This window comes from Tenrec ecaudatus, chromosome 9, assembly GCF_050624435.1.
Source record: "Tenrec ecaudatus isolate mTenEca1 chromosome 9, mTenEca1.hap1, whole genome shotgun sequence".
NCBI lineage: Eukaryota > Metazoa > Chordata > Mammalia > Afrosoricida > Tenrecidae > Tenrec > Tenrec ecaudatus.
In genome coordinates, this window is record NC_134538.1 from 154108308 (window position 1) to 154122199 (window position 13892).

The following is a 13892-nucleotide window of genomic DNA, read 5'->3' on the forward strand; positions in this document are numbered from 1 at the left end:
GTGTATTCATGATTTTGAATTTAGAACCTGGTTCAACGGGTAAGTATAAAACCATACTATTTACATTTAAATACAGCACACATGATCATTTTGCTAAGATTTTAAAGTAACTAGTTGACAAAGGCTTAAAAATTAATGCTTTTAAAACAATCTAGTAATTTAATGTGGAAGTTTAATGAATGCATGATGAATTCCATGGAATACAGTAAGTAAAAATGACAAGGCTCACTATACTATACACCCAACATATAGGAACACTGTAATCATGCTTAACTGGATGTTACTTAGAGATGTGAATTACTTTTGCATTGAAAGGCAGGCTAAGCAAGGGCAGAGATGTTCTGCCTGCATGATCACTAATGTCTCCAAGTGCCTGCACTAGATTTTGAAATATAGTAAAAACAATAAATATTTATTGACTCACTGAATGACTGAACATACACAAGAACTGTTACAATGGCAAAGTCTTCATCTAGAACCTGTCGAGATGGATGGACTAACAAGTGACAGTGATGTGATTATAGACCCTGGTTGCAGTTATGTGACTGGCTGCTAGCCAAAGGTTGGTGCTTCCAACCCAGCCAGAGGCACATCAAAAGAAAGGTCTGGCGGTCTCCTAGAGAAAAGCCAAAGTGATGAAAACCCTCTGGGTGTCATTCTACTCTAAACATACTACAGTGCCAGGAGTCACAATCACCTCAATGGTACAGAACCACCACCCTGTCAGGAAAAAAATCTCATTTCAAGGTCTGCCTATTTATTATGTGGTATGTCACAGATGTATTATTCATATATATATGTTTAAATCAGGTATTATTTTTATTTAAAATATTTCAGACATGTATGGAAACATTTCTCGGCTGAAGGAAACAAAATACTAGGGCCTCCCAGGTGGCCCTCAGCCCAGCTCCTTCACAAAGCAGAAACTGGGAGGGAGACCAACCCAAAAAGACCTGGAGCGCTGTGCCCATCTCCACTTGCCCTCAGCTTCAGATCAGTGTCACACTGTCCTCACTCCAATTCCTGAGCCAAAGATCTTGCCTAGTGGGAGGAAAGCAGATCTTAAAACAGACACCGCCACATTCCTCCTCAAAGTAAATTACTTTGTACAGAGCAAAAAGAGACCCAAGCCTAAAGGCACTCCCAACTCCTCCACGTTGTGGTGAACTGCAACTGGGAAGGGACTGATGGAGTCACTGGCAATACAGACTAAGGTATTGTTGTTGGGTGTCATGGCGCTGGTTCTGACTCCTGGCGGACCCTGTCTACAACGGGACGAAAACACTGCCCAGACCTGCATCACCCTCATAATTACTGTCATGTTTGAGCCCACTGTTGCAGCCACTTTATCAATCTACATTGTTGAAGGCCTTCCTCTTTTTCACTACCCCTTTACTTTACCAAGAAGCCCTGGTGGTGTAGTAGTTACTCAATGGGCTGCTAACTACAAGGTCAGCAGTTCAAAACCACGAGCTGATCCATGGGAGAACGACAGGGCTTTCTACTCCCATAAAGAGTCAGTCTTAGAAACCCAAAGGGGCTGTACAGGCTTGCTTTGAGTCGGTACTGACTCAACGGCATTGAGTGTTTACTTATCAAATATGATATCCGTTTCCAGGGGCTTGTCTCTCCTGATAACATATCCAAAACATCGGAGATGAAGTCTCATCACGCTTGCCTCTAAGGAGCATTCTTGGCTGCACTTCTTTCAACACACATGTGTTCTCTGACAGTCCACGGCACTTTCAGTTCTCTTGGTCAGCACCATCATTAAAATGCACCCATTTTCCTTCAGTCTTCCTTATGCAATGACCAAGCTTCACATTCGTATGGGGCGGTTGACAATACCAGGACTTGGGTCAGGTACAGTAGGACTCAAGGTAACATCTTTGCTCTTCAGTAATTTAAATAGGTCTTTGTGAAATAGACTTACCCAATGCAATGCATCGTTTGATCTCCTGATTGCTGCTTCCATAAGGACTGACTGTGGCCAATCAAGATGAAATCCTAACAACTTCCATCTTTTTTCCATTTATCATGATGTTAACTACTAGTCCAGTTATGAGGATTTGGGTCTCCTTTACATTGAGTTGTAATCCATACTGAAGGCTACAACCCTTGACCTTGATCTTCATCAGCAAGTGTTTCAAGACCTCCTCACTTTCAGCAAACAAGGCTGTGTCATCTGCACATCTCAAGTTGCTAATAAGCCTTTATCCAATCCTGACGTCAAATTCTTCATATAATCCAGTGTCTCTGATGATTTGCTCAGCATACAGATTGACCAAGTATGGTGAGAAGATACAACCTTGACACACACCCCTCTTTATTTTAAACCATGTAGTATTCCTCGGTTCTGTTCACACAACTGCCTCTTGATCCATGCTAAGCTGTAGGATAGTTTATCAGAGAAATTATGGAAAAGAAAGTTGAGAAGTCCCTCGGGTGATTTGCATTCCAGAGGTTGTAAATGTTTACGGGAGCAGAAAGTCTGATCTTTCTCTCCTGGAATAGCTGGTGGTTTCGAACTGCTCAACTTGTAGTTAGCAGCCCAAAGTTGCCCAAGACAGCCAAAAGAGAACCCAATTTTTAAAGTGGGTAGATATTTATCTAAAGATGCACAAAAAGCCATTAAGAATGTGGAAAGATGGTAAACATCAATAGCCAAAAATGTTTTTAATGAAAATGAAAAGCCACGATACAACTTCACACTCACCGGGAGGGCTATGAACAAAAAGTCAGGTGGTAAAAAGTTTCGACAAGGATGTGCAGAATTGAAACTCTCGCTGTTAAGAAATATAAATTGAAAAAAAAAAATATATATATATATATATATATAAATTGGTCTGGACCAGCGGTTCTCAACCTGTGGGTCAAGACCCCTTTGGGGGTTGAACAATCCCATCACGTGGGTTGCCTAAGACCAGGCAGGTCCGCCCACTTGCAGATACACCCACCTACGAGTACCTAGTGTGAAGACTGTTACCCATGCTACCCCATGCTTCAAGACAAAATTTCATCTATTTGTCATTAGAAATAAATACTTCACAATATACAATTACATTGTTTTTTATTAATCACTATGCTTTAATTATGTTCAATTTTGTAACAATGAAAATACATCCTGCATATCAGATACTTACATGACGATTCATAACAGTAGCAAAATTACCGTGATGAAGTAGCAACGAAAATAGCTGTCTGGTTGGGGGTCACCACAACACACGGAACTGTATGAAAGGGCCACAGCATTAGGAAGATTGAGGACCATTGAGTAGGGAGACACAGCTTTTCCCAGACTGGTTCCTTTCACTTTGCAGTAGGCATTTGAGGTACTCCACTACCTTTTTCATGGTTTGGTAGTTCATTCCTTTCAATCACTAATGCTCCATTGTATGGAAGTACCATCGCCTCTTTCTTATCCTTGATTACCTATTGAGGGGGCAACTTGGTTGCTTCTAATCTCTGGTGATTCCAAACATACTAGTTTTAAATAATTTTTAAAGGATATTAAATTGTGACTATAAAAGCAGGGCGTGTTTCATTCAACACTATACCACAGGTATTTGCAGGAAAATGTAAGATGCCTCAATTGTATATGGGGGCTGGGCAGTTGTCGTACAGGGGACAAAATAGAAGTATATGTCATTGACTGGTAAGGTCATGGGTAGTTTGTTTTCTTTCTTTCATTTCCCACTATTTTCTGATCTTTAAAAAAAATTCACATTCATAATTGGGGGAAAATAATTTTAAATTAGTTAAAAATTACGAAATGATGATCAAAAAGAGAAAATAAAGTAATTGATGAGATAAAAGAAACTTGTAAATGTGTAGAGAATCAACATCACATGTCTCCTATTAGCTCAATGCAAAGTCGGCCAGGATTCAGAAATTGAAGGCTAAGCCTGATGAAAGTGCTATTAAGGAGACATTCAAATAGCAAATTCAAAGCAAAGGCTAATTAGTGTGCTAAGGAGTTCTCTACCAAACTTGTGCAGGTTGTCTAGAAAAGGCGTTGCCTACATCAGTGTATGTTCAACTGCAAAAAAACAACAATATACAAATTTAGAAGCATTTGAAGAAAAGATATCTGTAGAAAAGGATGTCTATTTTTTAAAAAGTTTAAAGACTGACCCTACCTGAAGCAAATACATCCATAGCACACAGCTTAAAACTCTCCTACTGGCTTTGTACTTAATAATCAATCCCTTTGGAGAAGCTTCTGACTGCTAATATAAAGTACGCAAGTAGCAGCAACCAAGAGAGTCAAAACTGACTCATGAGAAAGATGGGAAGAGAGGGAGGGAGGGAAGGAAGCAGGAAGGCAGGCTTTCTTCAGGATTAAGTGTGGCCTCTTTTTTACCCAAATCTGTCACACCACCTCTTAAATTTTGATCTGGATGGCATCCTGCCAATCCAATGCTCCTCTGGAGAAGAGTTCCAGTCTTTGCATTTCCTAATTTCTTTCAGTAACACCTAGACACTATTCGATCGTTCCTCCTCTTTATAGCACACACTGGCTCACTGGGAAGCCCCCACTCTGAGCTTGGGCCAGAAAGGAAGGTAGAGCAAGACAGGATTGACAGGTGGTTGCTAGTAGGTACTGCTGAGTGAGCGCCAACTCGGACCAACCCTTTGCACAACACAACGAAACGATGCACAGTCCTTTCGCCATCCTCACAATTATTCCTGTCCCTGAGCCACAATGCCAATCCACCTCGCCCAGGGCTGTCCTCTTCTTCTCCGCCCCTCCACTTTACCAAATATGATGTCCTTCTCCAGGGACTGGGCTTTCCTGACAACATGTCCAAAGGATGTGAGATGAAATCTTGCCATCTTTGCATCTAAGGAGCACTCTGACCTTACTTCTTCCAACACAGATCAATTTGTCCTTTTTTAAGCAGTTTATGGTACTTTTAATATTCTTCTCCAGCATCAGATTTCAAATGCATCTATTCTTCTATAGTCTTCCTTATTCAATGTCCAACTTTCCCGTGCACATGTTGTAAGAGAGAAAATCATGGCTTGGGTCAAGCACACCTTAGTCCTCAAAGCAACCTACTTGTTCTTCAACCTTCTAAAGAGGTCTTGTACAGGTCTTCCTAATCCAATACATCTTTTGATCTCTTAACTGCTGTTTCCATGAGCATTGATTGTGGATCCAACTACGACAAAATTCTTGTCTTCATTTACCGTGGATGTTGTCTACTGCTCTAGTTGTGAGGATTTGAGTCTTTCTTGCATTGAGTTGTAATCCATATTGCAGGGTACAATCCTTGATCTTCATCAGCAAGTGCTCCAATTCCTCCTCACTTTCAGCAAGCAAGATGTGTGTCATCTGTACACTGCAGGATATTAATAAGCCTTCTTCCAATCCGATGCCACACTCTTCTTCATAAAATCCAGCTTCTCTGAAGATTTGTTCAGCATAGAATGAAAAGTATGGTTAGAGGATACAACTGGAATGCACATCTCTCCTCATTTTGAACCATGCAGTATTCTCTTGTTCTGTTCACTCAATGCTGCCTGATCCTTGTACAAGTTCAAGATGAGTACAATGAGGAGTGAGGAAGTCCCCTTCTACTCAAGGTTATCCATAGTTTATTATGGATGGATAATACCATAAACTCAGTAAAAAAACAACAAAATTAAACATCTTTCTGGTAGTCTCTGTTTTGAACCAAGATCCATCTGACATTAGCAATGATATCCCTTGTTCCACATCCTCTTCTGAATCCAGTCTGAACTTCTGGCAGTTCCCTGTCAATGTGATGCTGCAACCGTTGTTGGATGATCTTCAGGACTGATATAAAAGAAGCAATTTGATTAAATACATGATTTTTAAGTGGGGGGTGGGGGAAATCCATCTTAACATTAATACTAAACAAAAATGAAATAAACTTTCACAGGACTATATGCGGAAATGGCATTACATATTTGATTTCTAGATGCCTTATCATGCCCTCCTTCAGAATGAAGTTAAATGAGTAATAAATTACAATTTCAAAGGGACCTAATACAGAAATAGCTATTACATCTTTAACATCCAGAAGAAAATTAAAGTTGCCCTTTCTGCTCCTCCGTAATCTCCATGTCCCTATTATGACTCTGTAAAATATAGAGAAGTAATGATTTCACACTATGAAGTTATGTGAAAATAGTATGTGTTAAGAATCCTCAGGTGCATGTACAACTAATTCATTTCCATTTCAAATTTTTATAAAAGTTAACCAAATTACAATTTTTGTAGACAGTCTCCAAAATAATTGATGTCAGAATGTTTTAAGAAAAAGACAGTCTCTAAAATAAAGGACCATTGTTCTACAACACTAGACCAATTCTCATAGTAAAACACTGAAGTCTATTACTTCCCAAAAGAAAATGTGTTTACTAAGGTTTCTATGTATAAAGCAACGAAGACCCATTCAACTAACTCAGAAGAGGTTCTTCCAATGCACAAAATAGCAGTCAGTGTGCAAAGGGCTTGCTTTATGAATATTTAAACTACATGTACATTATGTACACTACGCATACTTTACAATAAAAACAGATAAAAGTCCATAATCATCTAAGAGTGCAACAATTTAGAAGCATATTTATTTTGCAGACAAAATTATGTATTCAATTAACCTGTCCTCAAGGAGGAGTAAAAAATGAATTCATAGGAGGGGGCTTCAAAAAATTCATGGAAAAACGCCATTAACTTTTAATTCTATTTTTCCACCAGCTTTTGACATTCTCCCATGCATAAAACATGACAGAGGATAGTCTCTTTATTTACTCATTGAACAGAAAATACACAACCCATCCATACCATTGCCATCTAAAAAAGTCAAAACTCCACTCCGAAAATGTACACTCAGTAAGTGCGCCATCCAGTCGGCTCTGGCTCACGGCAACCTGACACAACACAAAAGGACCCTTTGTCCAGTCCTGTGCCATCGGTGTGCTTGGAGCCATCCCCAAACCTTAGCATGGACTTTTCACTGTTTTCATGGTAAAGAATCCGGCATTAGGGTGGCTTTAATCCCATGACTTGGGTCCTTGTAAGAAGGAAATCTGGATACAGAGACAAACATGGTAGCGATGGTAGAGACTGAAGTGACCTGTCTAATAAGCCAAGAAATGGTAGCAATCCCCAACAGGTAAAAGAGGGGCACTGAACAGACTATCACTCTGAGCCTCAAGAAGCCAATCCCACTGGCAGCTGTGTTCTGGACATCCAGCCTCAGAAATGGGAGAATACTTTTCTGTTGCTTTAAGCCACCTAGTGGGTGGTATTTTTGTTACAACACCACTAAGAACTAATAAAATAAAATCTTAATCAGTACTAGTATAATAATTATGCTGATGAACATTAATGTTAACATGATTCCAGAAGTTCGATATAACCAATGCTATAAAAATGCTTTAATAAAGCAGTATCAAGGTATGTAAAGAGCAAGTCAAAAACATAAAAATCTTGACCCAGAAAAATCAAATGGATCAACTTTGACACTACTCAGTTTAATAAAAAACAAATAAAAAAGTACTCAATCTTAAAATGTACTTCCTCTCAGACTTCCCCACATTGTGGTACTTCTGAAATTAAGCTCAGTTTTTTAATCAATGTGCATATTTAATGTGGGCAGTGTTTTCTTTTCCCCTCGAAAGGTTGTTCATTAATCACAGATATGTCTATAATTAGTTATATCTTTGAATCAAAAACCTATAGTAGTTAAAAAAGACCTATAGTACTAGAACAAAGATGAGATAGTCAATATTCAATATACCAATACAATTCAAATCTCTTAGGAGAAAGCACTCTATAAATGTATTACTTGTGTAGTTACAATTTTAACAGAAGTCAGTAAATAACAGAAAATGAATAATTTTTTTAAAAAATTCTAATCACTGCAGCTTTAACGACTAAGGTATGCCCAACCGAATCATGGTATTTTCAAGGGTCTCGTGTACATGTAAGAGATGAGCAATGAATAAGGAAGACCGCAGACGAGCCGATGCACTTGAATTAAGGAGCTGGTGAAGACGATGCAAAGGAACATGGACTGTCAGAAGAACAAACAAGTCTATCGTGGACGTAATACAGTACAGCCAGAACGCTTCTTAGAAGTGAGGATAAAAAGTCTTTGTCTCATGTATGTTGGGCACATTAGCAGAAGAGACCAGGCCCTGGAAAAGGGCATCTTGCTTGGTAGAGGATTACAAAAAAAAAGACGACCCTCGAGAAAATGGATTGATCCAGTGGCTGCAACAATGGACTGAAACACAATTCTGAGGAGGCCCAGGACTGAGCAGTGTTTGTTCTGCTGTACATGGGGTCGCGATGAGTCAGAACCAACTCAACAGCACCTAGCAACAACAAATCACTGCAGCCACGAGGCATCAACATTGCTGCCTGCACATATCAAAGGCAGAGAAGCCACAAAAGAACTTGATCTATTTGATCATCCTAAAAAATATATACATGCTCAAAATGCACTATATACAAAACTTTAGAGCAACTGATAGAAACTATATGTATGTAGAGCAAATGATAAAGGAAAAAATGTTATTCTTACTACATGATGAACCCTTATAAAGCAAAATTAAATAATGGACAAGAGGTAGGAAGAGCAAATTTTAAGTACAAATACACAGCAATCGTTTATTAAAGTTCAGCTGTGTTTATTAAACCAAAGAAATCTAGACTCAAACAGAGGGCACAAAATTTAGTGTCAAAAAGATGTACAAACACCAGTTGGTGCCACACTCTATTGAGCGAAGCCACAATCACCAGTGCCTTTGGGGGGTTAGGGCACTTGTTAGCAAATGCTTTGAAATTCTGCAAACCCTTTATGCTTCACAACATGTTGTCTAGTGCTCCGATTTGGAGGTAATGAGGCACATAAGGAATTACCCAGTATCACGGTTTACACTAGAAAAAAAACATTATTTAAATCTTAAAAAACAGAGATTGGGGGGCAAAAAAAGAAGAAAAAGCAGAGGTTGGTCTATAAAACCTGGAGCGGTCATGTGACCAAACAGTGTGCAACCATTTTAAACTGTGCTTCCCAACAACTGTTGATGGTGCAAAAGAATGCGGCATCAGGATCGGAGGAAAGCTCGTGAACAACCTGCGAGTGCAGATGACACAACTTGTTTGCTGAAAGTGAGGAGGACTTAAAGGACTTACTGATGAAGATCTAGGATTATAACCTTCAATATCTACTACAACTCAATGTAAAGAAAACCAAAATCCTCACAACTGTAGCAAAGGGAACATCATGACAACAGCTTAAGTTGTTGGGAATTTCATCTTGCTTGAAGCCACATCCTGCTTGAAGCCCATGGAAGCCAGTAGTCAAGAGATCAAATAATACATTGCATTAGGTAAATCTGTCGAACAAAACAGCTGCAAAGTGTTGAAAACCAAGAATGTTACTTTGATAACTACTGTGTGCCTGACCCAAGTCATGATATTTTCAATTGTTCCATATGTGCATGTAAAAGTTAGATGTTGAACCAGAGACGGTGTGGAAATTGCACCCAATCTGATCCCGCCACACCGAGGAAAAACACTAAGGGGGTGCAACAGAACAGCAAGGGAATGGAGCAGCGAGGTCCCCAGGGAATGCTGAAGGAGGACTTTGGGGCCAGGGCATGGTACCCCAACAGACTGCACTGGGAAGAACTCCTAAAGGTCAACAAACTATCCTTCAACTAACTACACACTTTTCTTTCTTGTTGTGTTTTGTTTTGTTGTTTTGTCATTGGCTTGTTTTCATTGTTGTATATTGTTGCTTGGTATTTATCCGTCTTGTTTTTGTGCATGTTATTATCTCCACGGGACTACATAAATAAAGATAGGCTGGATGAACAATCAGGAGGAGAAAACAAGGTGACCGACAGTTCTGGGGGGAAATGGGAGAGGGGGAGGTGGGGGGAAAGGTAGTGATGTTAACAAACCCAGGGACAAGGGAACAAGTCGTCCAAATCAGGGGGGAGGAGGATGTGGGAGGCCTAGTAGGGCATGATCAAGTGTAATGTAACCAAGAGGAATTTCTGAAACCCTGGTGGGGGCTGAGCATGATAGTGGGATGGGAGGTAAGTCAAAGGAAATAAAGGAAAAGAGCTGTGAGGCAAAGGGTATTTATAGCACTCCAGATAAAGACATGTACCTATGCAAATATATTTATATATGAGGATAGGGAAATAGTTCTATGTACATATATTTATAGGCTTAGTATTAAGTATTCCCTCAATGCAAGAATGCAAGAATACTTTCTTCTATTAAACTGGCATTCTATGATGCTCACCTTTCCAACACAACCAATATAGACAAAGTGGGTGAATAAGCAAATGTAGTGAAGAAAGCTGTTGGTGCCAGGCTATCAAAAGAGATAGTGTCTGGGGTCTTAAAGGCTTGAAGGTAAACAAGCGGCCATCTAGCTCAGAGGCAACAAAGAGGTGCCGAAGGGATCAGTTATCTGGCATCAAAGAAAGAAAAATCACATCAGTAAACAAGCAGCCATCTAGTTCAGAAGCAACAAAGCCCATTTGGAAGAAGCACACCAGCTTGTACGATCGATGGATTGATCGTGAGGTGTCAAAGGGAAAGGCATCATCAGAACAAAAACTTTTACCATAGTTTATGAGGGGGGCGGGGGGTGTGGAGTGGAGACCCAAAGCCCATTTGTAAGCCACTGGACATCCTCTTACAGAAGGGTCTGGGAGAGGAGACAAGCCAGTCAGGATGTGATGTAGCAACGATGAAACATACAACTTTCCTCTAGTTCCTAAGTGCTTCCTCCCCCCACTCCCCCGCCACTATCATGATCCTAATTCTACCTTGCTAAACCAGAGGATGTACATTGGTACAGATAAGAACTGAAACACAGGGAATCCAGGGTGGATATCTCTTCAGGACCAGTGGTGTGAGTGGCGATACTGGGAGCGTAGAGGTAGGGTAGGTTGGAAAAGGGGAACTGATTATTTCAAGGATCTACATGTGACGTCTTCCCTGGGGGACAGACAACAGAAAAGTGGGTGAAAGGAGCCGTTGGACAGGACAAGATATGACAAAATAATAATGTATAAATTATTAAGCGTTCATTAGGGAGGGGGGAAGGGGAGGGGGAATGAGGACCAGGTGCCAAGGCCTGAAGTGATGCCAAGGCCTCATCATTTGAGAATGACGAGGGCAATGAATGTACAAATGTGCTTGACACAAGTGATGTATGTATGGATTATGATAAGAGTTGTATGAGCTCCTAATAAAAAGATTTTTTTCCTAATAAAATGATTTTTTAAAAGAGTTGTATGAGCCCTAATAAAACAATTAAGAAAGAAAAAAAACACAACACACCAACAATAAAAAAGAAAGTTAGATGTTGAATGAGGAACACTAGAAAATGCCAAGCACTTGAACTGTGGTGGTAGTGGTGGTGAAAATGCTGAAAGTATTATGGACTACCACAAAAACCAACCAATCTGTCTTGGATTAAGTACAGCCAGAACACTCCTTATAGGCAAGAATGGGGAGATACTATCTGATGTACTTTGAACATGCTATGGGGAGAGGCCAGTCCCTGGAGAAGGGCAGCACACCTGGTAAAGTAGAGGGGCAGTGACAAAGAGGAAGAGCCTCCGTGAGATGAACTGACACAGTGGCTGCAAAACTTGCTCTAACCCAACAACAAGTGTGCAGATGGCACAACAGCGTGTCACAAACAACAGGATCACTGTAATCTTTTACGAGTATAGATAAATGTGTCCAGATACATAGTAGACTGTGTGTTGTCCCTATTTTCTTCTCTGTGACTTATGTGGCCTGGCTTCAAGAGAAGGGTGCTGACCTCCATGTTTTTAAAGCTAAACTGACCAAACTACATACAGCACATGTCACCCCTGGAGGACTGAGAACAAAGATTAATTTTAGGTGGACAGATCTCTAATGTGCAAGCTCAGGAGCTGTGGGCAGCCATGCTCCACTATTTAAGCAGATTCGGAAAAGAGAACCTGGGTGCATAATCAGGGGAAAAGCAGAGGTACAAGACAGAGAGTTAACAGTGTTGACGGTGTCCCAGCTGCCCTTCCAAGCCCTTTACATCGAGCTACATTCCTGTTTGGGGTGCTTCCAATTAGCCCCTTGTCCTGACCAGTCCTCACACCCCTTTTTATATTTGGGGACTCTGAGTGGCTCAATTTGGATGCTTTTTCTTGCAACCAAAGAACTGTAACCACTAAAACATAAACCTCTATATTCCAATACTGACTTCTAGTTTTCTAAATGAAAGGTACTTTAAATCTAAAAATGATTTTATCCATTATAAATCTACTGTGAGCGCTGTACTAAGAAAGTCTACCACTATTGAGGCCCATTTTATAGAAATGAATTTGATAACTGGATTGTTTCGTGTGCTCTGTCTAGATATGTTGATTCTATCATTCCCATTAATTTCATATCACAAACCTGACGGTTCTACTAACACTATAAAAGGTAGTTTCCAGTTCACATCTATACAAATAAATTTCTGACGGCCAGTTTACTACAATGCCTGTATTTAAACCAATTTGAGGACTGCTACTGGACTTTGAAGACTGAGCAGAACAATGGCAATAAGAATTGGCAGTAACCTTCCTCTGAGCAGAAAGGTCCTAAACTACTCGTTCTACAGAAGACCTCGGTGGGGTCTCTCCGGCCTGCTTTCTGGCACTGTATTGGTTCCTGCCCTTTCTGAGGCCCATTTGACCAGCCCCACATCCGTTCTTAGGCTGGCATAAAAAAGAGTGCTGCTTATAAGACACTAGATGAGAACATCCAATCTCTCAAATCCAAGCTTTGAGATAGAAAGATTAAAAATAGTTATTATTAAGTTATCCACAAATGAGAACACTATAGTCATTCTAAAAGTTTGCTGAATGGTCCCGGGTTAGAGAGCAGTCTCTCACTCAAATATCTCAATTTTGTATCTGAAGTTTTACTGGAACAAAACCCTTCTCATTTATTAACATTATGTCTGAGGCTGCATTCACACTAAAATGATTAAAATCACTGAGTAGGTGTGAAAGACTTGGCAGCCCACAAACCCAATACACCAATTGGACATCAGGCCCCTTACAGAGCAAGCTGTCCATAACAATATATCACAAGCTACATATGAGAAGCCACATTAAAAAGTGACGTTCATTAATTGTTAAAAAGCAATTCAAAAACACAAATGAGAACAGTTATCCAATTAAAGAATGCTGTCAGTGTCACTAAATTGTACATGAAGAAATTGTTGAATTTGTGTATAATCTGCTGTGTATATACACTCAAAAACAAAGTATAAAATTAATTCTATTTAAAAATCAATAAGGCAAAAGAGAGCTCAACACTATAAACCAGGCTGATGATTTACAAAATGACAGACCCCATAACAACATATTAAAGAGTCACTAAAATATGTCACATGCTGGGCTATAAAACAAGTCTCAGTAAATTTCAAATCACACAGGGTTACAAAAGAATTAAATTAGAAAATAATAACAAAAGATTAATTAGAAGATTCCTGAATGTTTGGAGCTTTAAAAATGTACTACAAAAAAACTTTTAGGTCAGATAACAAGTCCCAGTGGAAATTTTAAAATATACTGAGTTAGGCACTATAATGAACATAGCATGTCAAAGTGGATTAAACAAGTACTGAGCAGGAAATTCAGTCTTAAACGCACACACCAGGGAAGACGGTATAGTTTAAAATCTAAATTTCCATCTCAAAAACACAGAAACAGTACCAAAGAAAGTAGCAATCATGAAACAAAGGACTAAAACCTGGTTCTTTGAAAGACTGATAAAATGAAAATATCAATAGCCAAGACTGACTGGCGGGAGGGGGTTGGGGGACAGACAGAAAACAAACCAAATT

At 39.7% G+C, this 13892-nt stretch overlaps 1 protein-coding gene across 5 annotated transcripts in view; it reads right to left on the reverse strand.

The window, feature by feature from the left end:
• Nucleotides 1-13892, reverse strand: part of CNOT4 (CCR4-NOT transcription complex subunit 4) — a 136185-nt gene that overhangs the window by 71219 nt on the left and 51074 nt on the right. The window lies entirely within an intron of this gene.